The following is a 19167-nucleotide window of genomic DNA, read 5'->3' on the forward strand; positions in this document are numbered from 1 at the left end:
CATCATATATAGAGGTTGTCTTTTGGAAATAGACATATGAGTGCTGTCAGGGGTGGGGAGCCAGCCTGTCAGTGCTCAGACCATACGCCGTACACTGCATCAAATTGGTCTGCGTGGCTGTCATGCCAGAAGGAAGCCTCTTCTAAAGATGATGCACAAACAGGTTGCTGAAGACAATCAGACTAAGGACATGGATTACTGGAATCATGTCCTGTGGTCTGATAAGATCAAAATAAACTGATTTGGTTCAGATGGTGTCAAGCGTGTTTGGTGGCAACCAGGTGAAGAGAACAAAGACAAGTGTGGCTTGACTGTATGGTGGTGGAAGTGTCATAGTCTGGGGCTGCAGGAGTGCTGCCGGCACTGGGCAGCTACAGTTCCTTGAGGGAACCATGAATCCCAACATGTACTGTACCATACTAAAACAGAGCATGATCCCCTTCCTTTGGAGACTGGGCTGCAGGGCAGTATTCCAACATGATAATGACTCCAAACACACCTCCAATATGGCCACTGCCTTGCTAAAGAAACGGAGGGTAAAGGTTATGGACTGGCTAAGCATGTCTCCAGACCTAAATCCTATTAAGCATCTGTGGGGCATCATCAAACGGAAGGTGGGGGAGCGCAAGGTCTCTAACATCCAGCTCCATGATGTCATCATGAAGGAGTTGTAGAGGACTCCAGTGGCAACCTGTGAAGCTCTGGTGAACTCCATGCCCACGAGGATTAAGGCAGTGCTGCAAAAAATAATGGTGCCACACAAAATATTGACACTTTGGGCCCAATTTGGACATTTTCACTTAGGGGTGTACTCACTTTTGGTGCCAGCGGTTTAGACATTAATGGCTGTGTATTGAGTTATTTTGAGGGGACAGCAAATTTACACTGTTATGCAAGCTCACTACTTTATATTGTAGCAAAGTGTCATTTCTTCAGTGTTGTCTCATGAAAATATATAATAAAATATTTACAAAAATGTGAGGGATGTACTCACTTTTGTGAGATACTGTAGTTTAAAATGGAGGTCTGCCCACCACTGCAAAAATTAAAAGCCAGCAGCTGCACATACTACAGCTGCTGACTTTTAATAATCAAACACTTACCTGTCCTGGAGTCCAGTGATGTCGGCACCGGAGTTGATGTTTCCATCCGCTGTCAGGTACATGCTGCCTCCATTGCGAGTAAGGGAACCCGGCAGTGAAGCCTTAGGGCTTCACTCCGGGAACCCTACTGCACATGTGCGAGGCTCTGCTCCTCTCTCCTACCGGCCCAGCTACAAGTGAAGGAGGACGGAGCCTGGGCGGTGACGTCAATACCTGCGGCTGAGGCCCCCATAAGTGGGAACAGGATACCTATATTAGATCGGTATCCTGCCCCCCCCCCCAACCGAAAGGTGCCAAATATTAGACATGTGCAGAGTGATATATTTCGTTTCAGAATTTCGTTTTCGTCCGAAAAATAAATTTATTTAGTTACTCCTGAAATTCGTTTTTATCTATTTAGTTTTTCGTTCAAAAATTGCAGTCGTCCGAAAATCCTCATGAATTACGGTCAAATCTGTCTTTGAAGGCTTATGGTGTCTGTCGAATGTATAAAGAAGATTCGATGGAGCTAGTATATAGCATACTTCGTGTGAACTTTAGAACCCTATTAAAGTCTATGGGACTCCAACGTTCAAAATCTAAAGTGCTAATTTTAAAGGCTAATATGCAAGTTACTGTCCTTAAAAGTGTTTGGAGACTTGGGTCCTGCCCCAGGGGATATGTATCAATGCAAAAAAAAGTTTTAAAAACGTCAGTTTTTTCGGGAGCAGTGATTTTAATAATGATTAAAGTGAAACAATAAAAGTGTAATATTCCTTTAAATTTCATACCTGGGGGTTGTCTATAGTATGCCTGTGAAGGGGCGCATATTTCCCGTGCTTAGAACTGTCCCTGCACAAAGTGTCATTTCTGCAGGACAAAAAGTCCTTTAAAATCGCGGCTATAATGAATTGTCGGCTCCCGTAATACAGAAAACACTCATAGAAAGTCATTGATAAAAAATAAAAAAATGTAAAAAAAAGCGTGGGGTTCCCCCAAATTCAATTACCAGACCCTTCAGGTCTGGAATGGATATTAAAGGGAACCCTGCGTCAAATTAAAAATGTTTTATTACACTTTTATTGTTTCACTTTAATCATTATTAAAATCACTGCTCCCGAAAAAACTGACATTTTTAAAACTTTTTTTTGCATTGATACCCCTGGGGGCAGGACCCGGGTCCCCAGACACTTTTTAGGACAGTAACTTGCATATTAGCCTTTAAAATTAGCACTTTAGAATCTTTTCTCTCTGTCAAATCTTTTGTCTCTATGTTGAATATTTTCTCTCTGTCAAATATTTTCTCTATATAATCTTGGACTAATAGCCTTGTACACACGGTCGGACATTCCGACAACAAAATCCGATGGATTTTGTCCGAAACTTGTGTTGCATACACATGGTCGGACAAAGTTGTCGGAAAATCCGATCGTTTAGAACGTAGTGACGTTATTTAGTTACGACAGGACTACGTTCAGGCTAGTAGCCAATAGCTTTGGTCTAGGAATTTGATCTGAGCATGCGTGGCACTTTGTCTGCTCGGAATTCTCTACAAACGATAGGACAAAGTCCCATAAGACCAAATTTTATAGCCCAGCTCTAAAACTTTGTCGGTCGGATATTCTGACGGAAACAGTCTGATGGAGCCCACACACGGTCGGATTATCCGATAACACGGTCCGATCGGACATTTTCCATCGGAATGTCTGACCGTGTGTACAAGGGCATAGAGGTAAGGTTAGGCACATTCGACCACATGTTTAATAGACACAGATTGTTATTGTCAGAGTCACATCGAATCTCCTATTCTATATCGAACTGTTGTAACAACGAAAATGAAAATAAAGCATTTATTTATGTCGGATCTTTCGTTTTTCGGATTCTGCACTTTCGTTATCGTTTGTCAAAACAAAAATACCTGAAATTCGTACGAAAATGCATTCGGACGAAAACGAATGCACATGTCTACCAAATATGGCACCGGAGGGGGGGGGGATGAGTACAACAAGCTGAAGTTCCACTTTTGGGTGGAACTCCACTTTAAAGACTATTTTCAAATGAATAAATATAGATTCATACATATATAATCCGTTAGTATATCTTATTATCCTATGTAATTTTTAGATGGGTTGGTCACTGATTTGACACTGATGGTCTCCTTAAAGCGATTGTATACCCGCTGACACTTTTTTTTTGTATACCCCTGTAAGGCAAAAGGCATAATGAGCTAGTATGCGGTGCATACTAGCTCATAATGAAATACTTACCTTAGAACGAGGCCCCGACATCTCACCCGATCCACGCAGAGGGAGCTGACGTTCCCTCTGTGTGTCTTCCGGGTATCGCGGCTCCGGCACTGTGAGTGGCCAGAGCTGCGATGTCGTCACTCCCGCGTGCATTCTTTCCGGCAAGGTCTGGCGTCTGCCGGGCTTTCAGCCAAGAATCCCCTTTGCACATGTGCTGCTGCAGTCAGTGGCTCATTGCGAGGGGACTATCTCCTAAACCATACAGGTTTAGGAGATATTTTTTTTACCTACAGGTAAGCCTTATTATAGGCTTACCTGTAGGTAAAAGTTCAAATTCTGACTATAGAAACACTTTAAGTTTTCATACTTTCTCTCCTTGTTACTTTTTGTGAAAAGAGACCCTTTGAAGTGAAAATGTCCAAATTGGACCTAATTAGCCATTTTCCCTCCCTGATTTCATGTCACTCGTTAGTGTTACAAGGTCTCAGGTGTGAATGGGGAGCAGGTTTGTTAAATTTGGTGTTATCACTCTCAATCTCTCATACTGGTCACTGCAAGTTCAACATGGCACCTCATGGCAATGAACTCTCTGAGGATCTGAAAAAAATAATTGTTGCTGTCAGACTTCTGCTTACCAGACCGGTGAGTCCGCTTGGGCAGAGGGTGGTCTCCCATACGAGTCCGACTCGTAGCCCCTGGTAGAGTAGACAGGAGGCTCGGGAGTGCAGAGTGGCAGTCAGGTGCGGAGCAGAAGCTGAGCAGGCAGGTTGTCAAGGTACAGGCAGGGTTCGGCAACAATGGTAGAATAGGAGCAGGCAGAAGCGAGGTCAAAACAGGCCGTGGTCAAGTGCAGGTAGAAGTTTGGGAGATCCGAGAGGCAAGCCGTGTCGACAGAAAATCAGGAGCACAGGAACGCAGATACAGGCAATGGGAGCGGGGAGCAGGGGAGCTGATGATCAGGCAGCACTTGAGAAGAGTGCATGGCAGACCTAAATAGGTCGACAAACACTGCGCATGTGTGCACGCCGATGCGCACAGGTGCGTGCATTAGCGCACACGCATGCACGCCCGAATGCCAGCGTGCACTCCAGCACACAACAGCGCGCACCGGCGCGCACCATCGCTAACAAGAGCGGGCACAGGCGCACATCGGCGCACACCAGCACCAACAGGGGCGTGCACAGGCACACATTGGCGTGCACAGGAACACGCGCACCAGCGCGCACCGACACACATTGAGGCACACCAGCACAGCCAGCACCGCAACCAACCATGTAACCTCTCTGACAGTGCCCCCTCCTTAAGGGCAGGCTCCAGCTGCCCAAATGGGCCAGTCTGGAAGCATGGCAGTTCTTGAAGGCCTGTAAAGGTTCCTGAGCATGTAAATTATGTCGGGCTGCCAGGAGTTGTCCTCAGGGCCATACCCCTTCCTTTTAATGAGGTATTGAACAACGTTACACCTTTTCCTGCAATACAGAATTGCTTCGACTTCGAACTCCTCTTCGTTATCAATACGACAGGTTTGGGTGGGCCGGTGGTGCGGCCAGCAAAGGGGTTTTGGGTAACCGGCTTCAGTAGGGTCACATGAAAGACTGGGTGTACTGTTAGAGAGTCAGGCAGATCGAGTTTATAGGTGACATCATTTATTTTTCTCTACACCAAGAAAGAACCCTTGAATTTAAGCCCAATTTCCTGGAGAGACAGGCCATTTTCAGGTTAGCTGTGGACAACCACACTTGGTTGCCAGGCTCTAGGATAAGTTCTCCACGTCTCTTTTTATCATACATCTTTTTGTAGTATTCCTGAGACTTGGCCATAGTTTCCAAAACTGCAGGAAGGGTACATTCTGGTATCGAGCTGGGTAGAAAAGCTGGGTGGAAGCTGTAATTGGCAAAGAATGGTGTTTGATGGCAGAATGCAAGGAGTTGTTGTAATAGAACTCTGCAACGGGTAGTAGGGAGACACAGTCGTCCTGAGAGAAGGCGGAGAAGCAGCGGAGGGACTGATTCGTTATTTCAGTTTGCCCATTTGTCTGGGGGTGATAGGCTGACGAGAATGCCAACTCAATTTCAAAGGATCCACAAAGCACCTTTCAAAACCTTGAGGTGAATTGGACACCCCGATCAGACACAATGCTCGTTGGGACCCCATGCAACCTTACAATTTCTTTAACAAAGATCTTGGCTGTCTCCATAGCTGAGGGGGTGCCCTTCATTGGTAGGAAGTAAGCCATCTTGGACAGCCTGTCCACCACAATGAAGATGGTAGAGAACCCCTCAGACAGGGGGAAGTTCCATGATGAAGTCCATTGAGATCATTTTCCACGGTCTCCCAGGAACAGGTAAGGGTTTCAACAATCCCCAAGCTTTTGTCCGGCTGTTATTACTTCGAGCACAAGTATTGCATGAGTCCACATAATTCTTGCAGTCATTGAGCAGTTGGGGCCACCAGCAGGTGCGCTGGACCAGCTTGGCAGTCTTCAGGGTACCGAAGTGTCTGGCCAACTTATGGTCGTGGCAGAGTTCCAATAAAACTACCCTTAAGGCCTCAGGAACCACAATATTGTCTTTATCCCAGAATAAATCTTCTCTTAAACTGGTTTCAGGGACCGGGGACATTCCCACAGAGGCCTATCTGATCCGGGAGATAAGGTCCGCTTAGAGGAGCAAGAAGTTCCCAGAAGGGAGGATCATGTCAGGAGGCAGGGTCTTCTCCGAGTCAGAAAACATGCGAGAAAGCGCATCCGGCTTAACATTCTTAGAACAAGGTCTGCAGGTAATATGGATTTGGAATTGGGGAAAAAAAAGTGCCCATCTGGCTTGCAGTGGTCTTAGTCTTTTGGCTGTTATTGAATATTCAAAGTTCTTGTGGTCAGTGTAGACCAAGATGGGATGTGCAGCACACTCCAATAGGTAGCGCCATTCCCCCAGAGCTGCCTTGATGGCCAGAAGTTCTCGATCCCCCCCATGATAATTTCTCTCATATATCGATAGTTTGCGGGAAAAGAATGCTACTGGGTAGAGGAGGGCTTTGGTGCCCTGCCGCTGAGAGAGCACTACTCCAACAGCGATTTCCGAAGCATCGACATTAAGGACAAAGGGTAGAGCAGGATCAGGGGGTTTCAGAGTGGTAGCTGAAGTGAATAACTCCTTAAGTCTTTCAAAGGCCGCCTGGGCGTTGGGGGTCCAAGAGAATCGTGTTCCCTGCCTGGTCAGCTCAGTAATGGGAGCAATAATTGCAAAAAAGCCTCTGATGAACTTCCGGTAGAAGTTAGAGAAGCCAATGAAGCGCTGTACACCTTTCTTATCCACAAGCGCAGGCCAATCCAGGATGGCAGACACCTTTTGGGGGTCCATCTTGATGCCCTCGACCGATATGACCAAGCCCAAAAATTGGATGCACTGGAGTTCAAACTCGCATTTTTCGAGTTTTGTATAAAGCCTGTGTTGCCTGAGCCGGGTTAGAACATTCCGGACGTGTCTACGGTGATCCGCTAATGACGAGGAGAAGATCAGAATATCGCCCGGGTATACGATTACATATAAGTTCAGGTGGTCACGAAAGATGACGTTGACAAAATGTTGAAAGGTTGCAGGGGCGTTTCATAACCCGAAAGGCATGACAAGGTACTGGAAGTGCCCAAATCGAGTACGGAAAGCCGTCTTCCATTCGCCCCCTTCTCGGATACGGATTAGATTGTAAGCTCCGCAAACATCTAATTTTGTGAAGATGACTGCGGTTCCAAGCCTTTGGAAAAGTTCAGGTACTAGGGTTAAGGGATAATGTTTTTTAATAGTTATCTTGTTCAACTCCCAATGCATGGTTGCAGAGAGTGGTCCTTCTTTTTCAACAAAGAAAATGCCAGCAGCGGCTGGGGAGGTGGAAGGACGGATAAACCCCTTTTTCAGGTTTTCATCGATGTAGCCCTCTAGTGTATCTAACTCCTGCTCCGTTAGTGGGAAGATTCTTCCAAAAGTAACTTTGGTGCCAGGTAACAGTTCTATAGGGCAGTCATAAGGCTTGTGAGGGGGAAATGTTTCTGCTCCTTTCTTGCTGAACACATCCAGAAAGTCCCAATAGGGTTCGGGGAGGGACTGACGTAGTTCCAGATCAACATCCAAGCAGAGAAGTTGAGAGGTTTCATTAGAAGAACGACACAAGCAGTGTTGCTGGCAATATTCCAAAAGGAATTTAACTTCTCCTGCAGCCCAGTTAATGCTGGGATTATGGGCCTGCAGCCAAGGTATTCCCAGGATGATAGGGAAAAGAGGGGAGGAGATGCCATCCAGACGTAGGTGTTCCTGGTAATGGGTGCCCATAGTAGCCAGCACGGTTTCTTGTGTGATGGGACCGGAGCTAAGGGTGGAGCCATCCGCGAGGTGTACAGCAAGCCCCTGGGCCTTGGGTCGAAGCGGGATACAATGGTTGGCAGCGAAGGTCAGGTCGATAAAACAGCTGCATGCCCAGAATCAATGATAACTGACACTGGAATATTCCCTCCTGGAAGCTGTAATGTGATGAGAAGAGCAAGATGAGAACTGGGTTTAGGCAGAACAGATGTACACATAGAGGAAGTAGTTAGGCACTTACGTGTCTTGTTAGGGCAGGGTTCCCCACAGTATAGGCATAGGTTGTGGGTACGTCTGCGCTGCTTTTCTTCAGGGATCAGCGGGGGCCGGAGCAAACCGATCTGCAAAGGTTCGGGAGCTTCTTGAACAGGATCGGTAGAGGTGGGTGGAAACTGACCGGCAGAGCTTGGAACTTTGGGAAGCATCCAAGTAGGGTAGAAATGACTGGAAGATCTCTCAGACCAACGCTCCCTTAGGCGACGATCAATCTAGATGGAGAGATTGATGAGCTCATCCAAGGACTGCGGTATTCCCACTCGTGCCAACTCATCCTGTGGGTCAGATAGCCCCATCAGGAATGGGTGATGCAGGGCGGAGTCATTCCAATCCGTGTCAGAGCTCCAGGGTCTGAACTCTACCGCATAGTCTTTGGCCGCTCTGTGACCTTATTGGAGAGAATGCAGTGCGGCTTTGGCAGTCGCAGTCAATTGGGGGTCCTCGTATAGCTGGGACATGGCCAAGAAGAAGACATCAAGGCTATCCAGGGACCCAGACTTCTGTTCCAGTAGGCGGTGGGCCCAGGTTTGAGGCTCACCGGACAACAGGGATATCATGAAGTCCACCTTAGTTGCTTCTAAGGAGAAGGTGCGAGGTTGCAGTGCAAAATAGAGCTTGCAGGCATTGCGGAATGCACGGTACTTGCTGCGTTCACTGGTAAATCTCTCGGGTGTGGGTACTCGAGGCTCTGGAGGAAGCATCACTACGGAGGGTGTGGGTGAGAATCCAGCTGAAGATGTTCCCTGGGGATTAGACAGAGGGGATGAGTCCGCTTGGGTAGAGGGTGGTCTCCCGTACGAGTCCGACTCACGGCCCCTGGTAGAGCAGACAGGAGGCTCGGGAGTGCGGAGTGGTATGAGAGCCTGTTGGAGAGGATCCAGGAGCTGGAAGTAGGATGATCACCTAGCAGCAGTTGAGGTGGCTGGAACACAGGCAGTCAGGTGCAGAGCAGGAGATGAGCAGGCAGGTCAAGGTGTTAAGGAATCTAATGTACATAATGATAATCAGAAAATGTCTATTTGCTTATGTGTATACATGTTCCTATGCTCCTTACTTATTATGTAGTATACAGATTGACTTCTCCGTTCGGAGTTAAGATGGCGTCTATACCCTACATCCCCCACGTTAGAAGAATGCATTTGAGATAAGGGAACCAGCTTCAACCGAACTTCAAGCATCAAGTTTCTTCATTTCTCTTGTATTGTAACCAATGAGATGTACGAATTAGACTGACATAGCAATGACGTATCTTTCTGAATAAAATATCAACCCCGCCCACCAATAAATCAGAATTTAGAAGTAGCCGAGCTGAACGTGTCTCAGAGAGTGTTTACTTCTAATGTGCATGCACATTTATACTTTTTGATTAGAAATAGCAGCAGATAACCAAGAACTAGTTTGTAGTTCTTATCCATTTCAACTGGCGCCCAACGTGGGGCTTCAGGCCACGATCGAAGGGAGACCGCATTCCAGGACTGAACGGCTGGCCAGATCAGAGAAGGGGGTTAAGCGTGCAGCCCTAACAGTACAGTAAGCATATTTATCCTTACCATTGTACGACTTCTCTGGTTGAGCCGGTTGATTTTGTCTTGTTGGCTCCTTTCGATTGTTCAAAGAGGCAGGTAACTTATTTCTCACCTGGAGCTGTTTTAACAAACCTGCTAATGGTTTTCTGCTGACTATTATCTGTTCAGTGTCTGTCATTCTGAAGGACTGCAAATTTAGCAGACTGAAAGTGCAGCTGCAGGCGTGTGTCCATCCTCACCCCTGGATTCTACCTCTAGTGGTGGGGTGGAATTCTGCAGGCGTTTATAGACGGGGTTACTCGAGGCTGGCTGTGTAGGACCTCTGAGGGTTAATCTCAAGCTGTGAATTAGGGCAGTTTGAAAGAAGGCTTGCGGAAGTCGTAGTCTTGCAAACGTCTATAAACGTTCTTCTCGGGTGAGCTTTTCTTGAGGGTTAATCTCAGCTGTGGAAATTGGGCAGACTGAACGAAGGCTAGTGTCAGGAAAGGCTGGCTGGGGACAGTGGTCCGTCACCTGTCTTTGCGCGCCTGCGGGTGCCTGGTGCGCGTGTTCGCGGTCGTGCTGTTGCGCGCCATCGCGTGGGTGCGCGCGCGCACGCTTACCGGCGCCAGGCGGGCTATTTAAACTCAGTTCTCCCTTCTGATTTTGCTGCTTGATCTACAGCGTTCCTGAGACTATTACCTGAATCTGATCTGTTTGTGTATCGACCCAGCCTGACCTGCGACCTTCCCTGCCTTCTGCCTGCCTCTGACCTCCGGCTTGTCTACGACTCTGCACCTGTCTCATCCTCTGGTCCATCCGTGCTCATCCGTTACCGACTCGGCTTGTTCCACGTTCCTGCCTCTGCCCGCTGCATCTGTTCCTGTACTGACTGTCTGGTTTGACCCGGCTTGCCTGACTCTTCTGTGTGCCTGCCCCTGAGTGATCCACCTGTTCCTGTTGGTCTCCTGCTGTCTACTGGTTCCTGTCTGCTGTCACTGGGGCCTGCTTGTCCAGCTACAGTTCCTGAAGTCAGCCAGATCCATCCACCGGCTGTTGATCCTGCCAGGCACTCGTGCTACCTCTGACTCCCGTGCCTCCTGTCACCATCATCAGGGGCCGTGAGTCGGGGACGCAAGAGAGGTCTCCTTCTGCATTCCGGGCTCACCACTAGGTACGTGACAGTATCAAGCAGCCATGACCGAGCCCGCGCAGGGAGCCTCTCCTTTGGATGAACTGTGTTTGCATCTGGCGGGTTTGACCCAGGCAGTTAAAGGCCTTCAAGAAAGCTATTCCCGTTTGGAGGAACGTGTTCAAGCCCTTTCCCCACCAGCTACTATCCAGGGGTCACCATCCGCCTCTGCCAGCATGCCTGCTCCACCAGCAGTGGTGATGTTACCCCCTGAACCTCGAGTGCCCACGCCTGAAAGATTTTCTGGTGAACGCAGCAAATTCAGGGCCTTTCGCAACTCCTGCGAGTTATACTTTGCTCTTCAGCCACGGACTTTTTCTTTGGAAGCCACCAAAGTGGGCTTTGTGATCTCCTTGCTTCAGAACGAACCCCAGACATGGGCACATCGCCTTCTTGAACAAAAGGCTGACGAACTTTCCAACTTGACCACCTTTTTTGATGCGATGGCCCGAATCTATGAGGACCTTCAGCTCTCAGCAACAGCCGAAGCCGCTCTCCATGCATTACAGCAGGGTCGCAAGGCCGCAGAGGACTACGTTGCAGAATTCAGGCATTGGAGTGCAGACACCAATTGGAACGATGCTGCTCTCCGCTACCAGTTCCGGTTGGGTCTGTCTTATCCCCTGAAAGATGAACTCGCCCGTGTAGGGGTTCCGCAGACTGTAGATGAATTAATCAATCTATCCATACAGATTGACAGGCGCCTACGTGAACGCAGGTCAGAGAGAGCCGCTGGTCAGTCACGTCCCACCTGGATGTTGCCAAGAGTGCCCAGTTACTCGAGTACTATGCCACCAGCTCAGTCTACTCCTACTACTGATGTGCCGGAGCCTATGCAGCTGGGTTTGCTACGACCAACGCTCACACCTGAAGAACGGCAGCGTCGCCGCATGAATGATCTGTGCATGTATTGTGGGGAGCCTGGGCACTACGTTAGGTCCTGCCCAACTAAGATCCGTAAGTGGCTTCCTCCTTCTGCTGATCAAGTCCTTGCAATCACCAATGCTTCCCCTCATCTTGCTCTTTCCGTTTTGTTGCAGCTCCCCGGAAAGAACATCCAGGTTCCCGCTATCGTTGACTTGGGAGCATGCAGCTGCTTTATGGACTCTGTTTTTGCAGCAAAACACCACATACCACTACGCTCCAAGACCCAAGGACTACTGATACATCTTGCTGATGGATCCGCCATCCGGTCTGGTCCTGTCACCCAGGAAACCATCCCCATCTCTGCCAGCATATCCATTCTTCACCATGAACTTTTATGTCTTGACATCATCACCTCACCCTTGTTTCCTGTTATCCTGGGAATGCCCTGGCTCCAGGCCCACAACCCTTGCATTGACTGGACTACCAGAGATGTTACCTTTCCCTCACCCTATTGCTTCCAACATTGTCTACCAAAGACTCCCAACCAGCCCACAGCTCTGATGTGCCTGGATAAAGGAAGCTCGCCAATTAGTTCCAGAGGCATACCAGGACTTCATGGATGTCTTCAGCAAGAAAGGTGCAGAGACTCTTCCCCCTCACCGGGTCTATGACTGTCCTATCGAGCTCCTCCCTGGGGCCGAAGTACCATTTGGAAGAATTTTTCCTTTAACTGAACTGGAACTGGCTGCACTCAATACTATATTGACGGAAATCTTAAGAAAGGATTCATCCGCTCTTCCACATCCCCTGCAGGAGCTGGTATTTTCTTTGGGGAAAAAAAGGACCATACCCTTCGGCCATGTGTCGATTATCGGGAACTAAACAAGGTGACCATTAAAAACCGATACCCTCTTCCTTTGGTGCCAGAACTTTTCCAGAGACTGGGGGCAGCAGTCATTTTTACTAAATTAGACTTACGGGGGGCCTATAATCTGGTCCGCATAAGAGAGGGTGACGAATGGAAGACAGCTTTTCGCACCCGATTCGGACATTTCGAATATCTAGTTATGCCGTTTGGGCTCTGCAACGCCCCCGCCACCTTCCAGCATTTTATAAATGACATCTTCAGAGACTTCCTGGACCTATTCGTCATCATCTACCTGGATGACATTTTGATCTTTTCTGCCTCCATCAGTAGCCATCGTCAACATGTCAAGTGTGTGTTAGAGCGACTCCGTCAGCATGGCCTTTATGCAAAACCAGAGAAGTGTGAATTTGAACAACAGAGTATACAGTTTCTGGGACTAATCATTTCTGTTGAGGGCATTAAAATGGACCCTCAAAAAATTTCCGCTATCCTTGAGTGGCCTGCTCCAGTGGATAAAAAGGGTGTTCAGCGGTTTGTGGGCTTTTCGAACTTTTATCGGAAATTTATTAAAGGATTCTCAGCCATCATCTCACCTATTACCCAGCTGACCAAGCAGGGAGTTCGATTTCATTGGACTCCCGAAGCTCAAACTGCTTTTGACACCCTTAAGAGACTTTTTACCTCCGCTTCCGTACTGAAACACCCTGACCCGGCTCTCCCGTTTGTTCTGGAGGTTGATGCACCCGAAGTCGCCGTTGGGGCAGTACTCTCACAACGACAAGGCCCCAAGTCTCTTCTGTTCCCTGTTGGCTTCTTTTCACGCAAGCTTTCTGCTCCTGAAAGAAATTATGATGTGGGAGACAGGGAACTATTAGCAATAAAAGCGGCTTTGGAGGAGTGGCGGTACCTTCTGGAAGGAGCAGCTCACCCGATCCTGATCTATACGGATCACAAAAACCTGGAGTACCTGAAATCTGCTAGAAGGTTGAAGCCGCGTCAAGCCAGGTGGGCGCTGTTCTTTTCCAGGTTTGCCTTCCATGTCACCTACAGACCGGGTTCAAAAAATACCAAACCGGACGCATTGTCCCGCATGTTCAATGATCCCAAAGTACCTACCTCTCCGGATACTATTCTGTCGGCGGAAAACTTTCTCCTTCTCCAGGAAGATCTGTTAAGCCGGATTAAGCAAGCTTCCAGTGAAGACCCCCCTCCTGCAGGAGCAAGGCTGCTTGCGAAAGACGGTCTGTTCTGGCTTGAGGACAAAATCTTTATTCCAGAAAACCTTCGGGCCACCATACTCGGGCTCTGTCATGACCATGTACTAGCCGGCCACTTCGGTGTCTCCAAGACGTTTGACCTCGTGCAACGCACGTTCTGGTGGCCGCAAGTTGCAAAGGACTGCAAAAGATATGTGGAGTCTTGTACTATCTGTAATCGCAGCAAGGGTAATAAGGCCAGGGCTTGGGGCCTGCTCAAACCTCTACCTGCTCCAGAGAGACCCTGGAAGTTAATCTCCATGGACTTTATTGTTGAACTTCCCCCTTCAGAAGGCCATATGGCCATCTTTGTGGTAGTGGATCGGCTGTCCAAGATGGCACACTTCATCCCCTTGAAAGGAACACCATCAGCACTGGAAACTGCACAAGTTTTTATCAGGGAAGTCATCAGATTTCATGGAGTTCCAGCCAACATCATATCAGATAGGGAGGTGCAGTTTACCTCTCGTTTCTGGAGAGCACTATGCAGTTCCCTTGGCATCGAGCTATCTTTTTCTTCTGCATACCACCCTCAGACAAATGGGCAGACAGAGAGAACTAACCAGACTCTTGAGCAGTATCTACGCTGCTTTTCTTCCTTTTCTCAGGACGACTGGTTCTCTCTGTTGCCACTGGCCGAGTTCGCTTATAATAATTCCATCCATTCTACCATCAAGCAGACCCCGTTTTTTGCCAATTATGGTTTCCACCCATCATTCCTTCCTAACTCTGTTCCTGAATGTTCTGTGCCAGCCGTTCTCAAGACTGTGGATTTTTTCAGTATCAACAATAAACTGTTGCAGGAAACCATGACCAGAGCACAAGCGCTAAACAAAGAGACTTTTGATAAAAACAGACGGGGGGAACTGATTCTGAAACCTGGAGACCAGGTTTGGCTGTCTACAGTTAACCTCCGACTCGCTTGCCCTTCAAAGAAATTGGGCCCTAAGTTTCTGGGTCCCTTCACAGTCAAGAGGAGAATCAATGAGGTGGCCTACGAACTGGAACTGCCAGAAACACTTTGGGTACACCCCGTTTTTCATGTTTCTCTCCTGAAACCCACCATCTCTAACCCTTTCCCAGGACGAGCCACAGATCCCCCTGCTCCTATTATGGTCAATGGTGAAGAGGAGTTCGAAGTGGAGGCAATAATGGATTGCAGGAAGAGAAATAACCGTGTCCAATTTCTCATTAAATGGAAGGGGTACGGTTCCGAGGAAAACTCATGGGAGCCTGAAAGCAACATACATGCCAAGCATCTGATACAGGCCTTCAAGAGATCCCATCCTGAGAAAATGGCCCGGTTGGGCATCCGGAGGCTGCCCCTTGGGAGGGGGCAATGTCAGGAAAGGCTGGCTGGGGACAGTGGTCTGTCACCTGTCTTTGCGCGCCTGCGGGTGCCTGGTGCGCGTGTTCACGGTCGCGCTGTTGCGCGCGATCGCGCAGGCGCACGCGTTCGCGGGTGCGCACGTTCGCGTGCGCGCGCACGGTTACCGGCGCCAGGCGGGCTATTTAAACTCAGTTCTCCCTTCTGATCTTGCTGCTTGATCTACAGCGTTCCTGAGACTATTACCTGAATCTGATCTGTTTGTGTATCGACCCAGCCTGACCTGCGATTTTCCCTGCCTTCTGCCTGCCTCTGACCTCCGGCTTGTCTACGACTCTGCACCTGTCTCATCCTCTGGTCCATCCGTGCTCATCCGTTACCGACTCGGCTTGTTCCACGTTCCTGCCTCTGCCTGCTGCATCTGTTCCTGTACTGACTGTCTGGTTTGACCCGGCTTGCCTGACTCTTCTGTGTGCCTGCCCCTGAGTGATCCACCTGTTCCTGTTGGTCTCCTGCTGTCTACTGGTTCCTGTCTGCTGTCACTGGGGCCTGCTTGTCCAGCTACAGTTCCTGAAGTCAGCCAGATCCATCCACCGGCTGTTGATCCTGCCAGGCACTCGTGCTACCTCTGACTCCCGTGCCTCCTGTCACCATCATCAGGGGCCGTGAGTCGGGGACGCAAGAGAGGTCTCCTTCTGCATTCTGGGCTCACCACTAGGTACGTGACAGCTAGCTTCAATTTGGCAGTCTTGTAACTCAGGTGAGCTTCTCCCGAGAGCTATCTTTTTAGTTTGAAAGAGTGTCAGGTGTAATGTCCTGAGTGTATTTGTCGATTACTGTTTGCCATACATGAGGAGGGTTGGGGAGAAGGTGGCTACATGAAGGATCATTTGGGCCATAAGCCACTGCTCCACACCACCTCTGACGTGCTAGTTTTGACCCTCGAAGAGAACAGCCAGGAGCCTGCGAGGAGACAGGGAGACAGGGAGACAGGATGGCTCGCAGGGATGCGAGCCCCCACCTTAGGAATTCTTTGATAAGACAGCAGTCAGAGGAGTATTAACCCATTAGTTGCCTGTATTCTCCTCTTAAGCCGTCCGCTGAAAGAGAGAGAGAGAGAGAGAGAGAAGGGAATGCTAGCATGTGATATTGTGAAGAGGAGAGAAAATGTCGCAAGAAGCAGAGGAATGGCGTGTGCTGATAAGAGAACAAAGGGGCGCTCTGTGTGATAGCGGCTTATTGGATGTGGCAGAAGCATGGTTAAGGACAGCAAGGGCATTGCAAAGAGGGTTGGATAGAAGAGGAAATCAAGAAAGATGCAAATTGTACTATGTATGTGTATCACAGAGTTGATAATGTGGCTGTACCGCCCCCATATACTAAAACTGGAACAAAGGAGGAGAGGGACAACCCTGCCATCCGCCTTACACCCACTCCCTTCTCAAAACTCCAGCCCTAGAACAACCCACTGTGACAACTCCACCCGGCAGCCATCTTAGTGCACCCATACCTTCACTTTCTGCCCAGCCCAGTACACTTCCTGCCGACTGCCATCTTGGTACACCCAGTAGGCCCAGCCATGGCCTATACCAAGTTCTTCCTGTTTTAAGCCAGGATGGTTCCTACCACACACCTGTCTTCCCTAATATGGAAGCACTACCTTCACAGGCCGGATATGTTAATGATGAAGAAGCGTCCGAGTGGGAAGGCCAACAACAGGCAGCAAGGCCACCTGCTGATTTAACCCCCAATCCGGCTCTGGACTCACAGTTCTGAGAGGATCTCAAACATATGCTGACAACCATGAGAAACAGTGTCCATTCTCAGCCCCCGCCCCAACACCAGTCTCGGTTACCAGAAGGGGCACCGGTGATGTATGTCGCTTTTACCCCATCACAAGCAGCAACCTTAGTGACAAGTCTGCCTGACCCAGAGAAACAGCCAATGCCCTTCTACCGCAGGATAGTGCAGATACAAGAAACTTACTCAGCTGCCTGGAGAGACTTGATCAGCCTATGCCAAATTAAAACAGGACTTGTCTTTTGGCTGGTCATGCAGACAGCCTTCAATGATGCCTGCCTGGCAAGTGCCACTTCTTACACCTCAGGCATGGAGTTCTGTGCACAACTCCGTGACTGGGCAAAGGAGAAATTGGCAGATCAGACCACCACAATCCAAGATATTGCCCAAGATAAAGGGGAGTCTGTGGAGAAGTATCATGCTAGACTCATACAGGCCTTTGATGATCTGGGCTTCTCCCTCTATGAAAAGGCACACACACACATGTTATCATCTGCTTTTGTCTCGGGACTCAGAGAGGATATCAGAAAAAGCCTGATGGTGGCCCCCCCTGAATATCGCTCAATGAAAATGTCCGATTTACTGTTGGTGGCCAGAGGGATAGAAAACCAAAAGGAAAAAGAACAACGCGCCTCATGGTAACACAAGACGAAGATCCCGCCTACACTCGTCCTCCACCACTGCCCAATACCAGGGAGAAGATCATCTGTTACAACTGTGGGAAGCGGGGTCACATCAGAAGAGTATGCAGAGCCCCAAGATATCCGAGACAAGACAGGGATCCCCGCGAAGGGCAACGTGGACATGAACCTCCACCACCACGCCCCAACTCACGCTAGGAAATGGGCAAACCCGTGTCACCCCTTATGACAGTGTCCTCAAATGAAACTGGGGGACCCCTAGCAAAGATCACGTTACCTATACAAGGAAAACCTACCACTTTTCTCATTGACACAGGTGCAGCCAGGAGTGTGTTGAGGGCTGAGGACCTGCCTGATAATTCTTTCCTTTCCACTATTTATGTTTCCTGCGTGGGAGTGGATGGGGTGCCCCGCTCCAGTCCACTCACTGAGCCTCTCCAAGTGGGGACATTTCCTGATTTGCTTGCCAGATTTGTGGTGTCCTCTACATGTCCCTTGAATCTACTAGGAGCTGTTGTGCTGTCCAGACTACAGGCGTCAATCATCTTCACACCTGAAGGGGGGGTGAAGTTACATACTCCCTTATCCTTGGAAGACTCATCTGCTTTGTATTCTCTGCCTCTCCTGATGACACTTCATGAAGCAATAACTCCAAGCTCAATACCGCAGGAAGTACTTGACAGAATCCCTGTGTGCCTATGATCCACAGGACCGGAAGACAACTGTCACTTAATGGTGCCACCAGTTTAAGTCAAGCTCAAAGAGGGCGCATCATTGCCCCTGAAACCACAATACCCCCCCTAAAGTTAGCTCAATCTGCAGCTATTTTGAAGCATGTCAAGGCCCTCGTGTCAGATGGAGCCCTGATACCCTGCGCATCTCCATGCAACACACCTCTGTTCTCTAGGAAGAAGAGAACCCCTAAAAGAGAACCAGCTACTTACGGGGGTGTCCCTGACTGCAAAGTACCTCACAGTGGTGGACCATGCAAATGCTCTCTTCAGTGTCCACCCTCACCCCTCCTGCTGGTACCTTTTGCATTCACCCATGAAAATACAGCAACATACCTAGACAGTTATGCCAAAAGGGGCACAGAACTCTCCAAGCTAGTTTGCAAACGCTATGGCTATCATCCTTGACACATAACAAGAGGATCACCTGGCAGTGATTCTCCTCCAATATGTTGATGACCTCCACTGTGCAGCTGACTTACCCACTGTTGAAGTCACCTCAGAAAGCCAGTTGCGCTATCTTGCCAAACAGGGCTGCAAAGCCTCAAAGCCCAAATTGCAGTGGTGCCCAACATCTGTAATTGTTCTTGGACACTGTCTTGTCCCATGGGACAAGACACCTCACTGAAGACAGGGTGAAAGCAATCTCTGACATCCTACTGCCACAAGGCCAGAAGCCCCTTCATTCCTTCCTTGGACTAATTTCCTATTGCAGAGCATGGATTCCAGAAGGCTCCCTACTGATGCAAGCTTTGTATGATACCCTGAAAGCAGACCCCATCCAGATGTCTCCTGAAGCAATATCCAACTTTGAGGCCCTCAAGCACACCATCTCTGGCGCTAGGGCTCCCAGACTATGACAAAACGTTCAAGCCCTTTGTATCCGAACATCTAGGACATGCTACAGGTGTACTCGCCCAATCACATGGCATCTGCCTACGCCCTATAGGATATTATTCCTGTCGGCTGGATGCGATAGCAAGAGGAGGCCCATCATGTCTGTGAGCTGTCTTTGCTGCACAAGCCT

Source organism: Lithobates pipiens, unplaced genomic scaffold (genome assembly GCF_037356315.1).
Source record: "Lithobates pipiens isolate NorthernLeopardFrog02 unplaced genomic scaffold, aLitPip1_a1.2 Scaffold_30, whole genome shotgun sequence".
Classification (NCBI taxonomy): domain Eukaryota; kingdom Metazoa; phylum Chordata; class Amphibia; order Anura; family Ranidae; genus Lithobates; species Lithobates pipiens.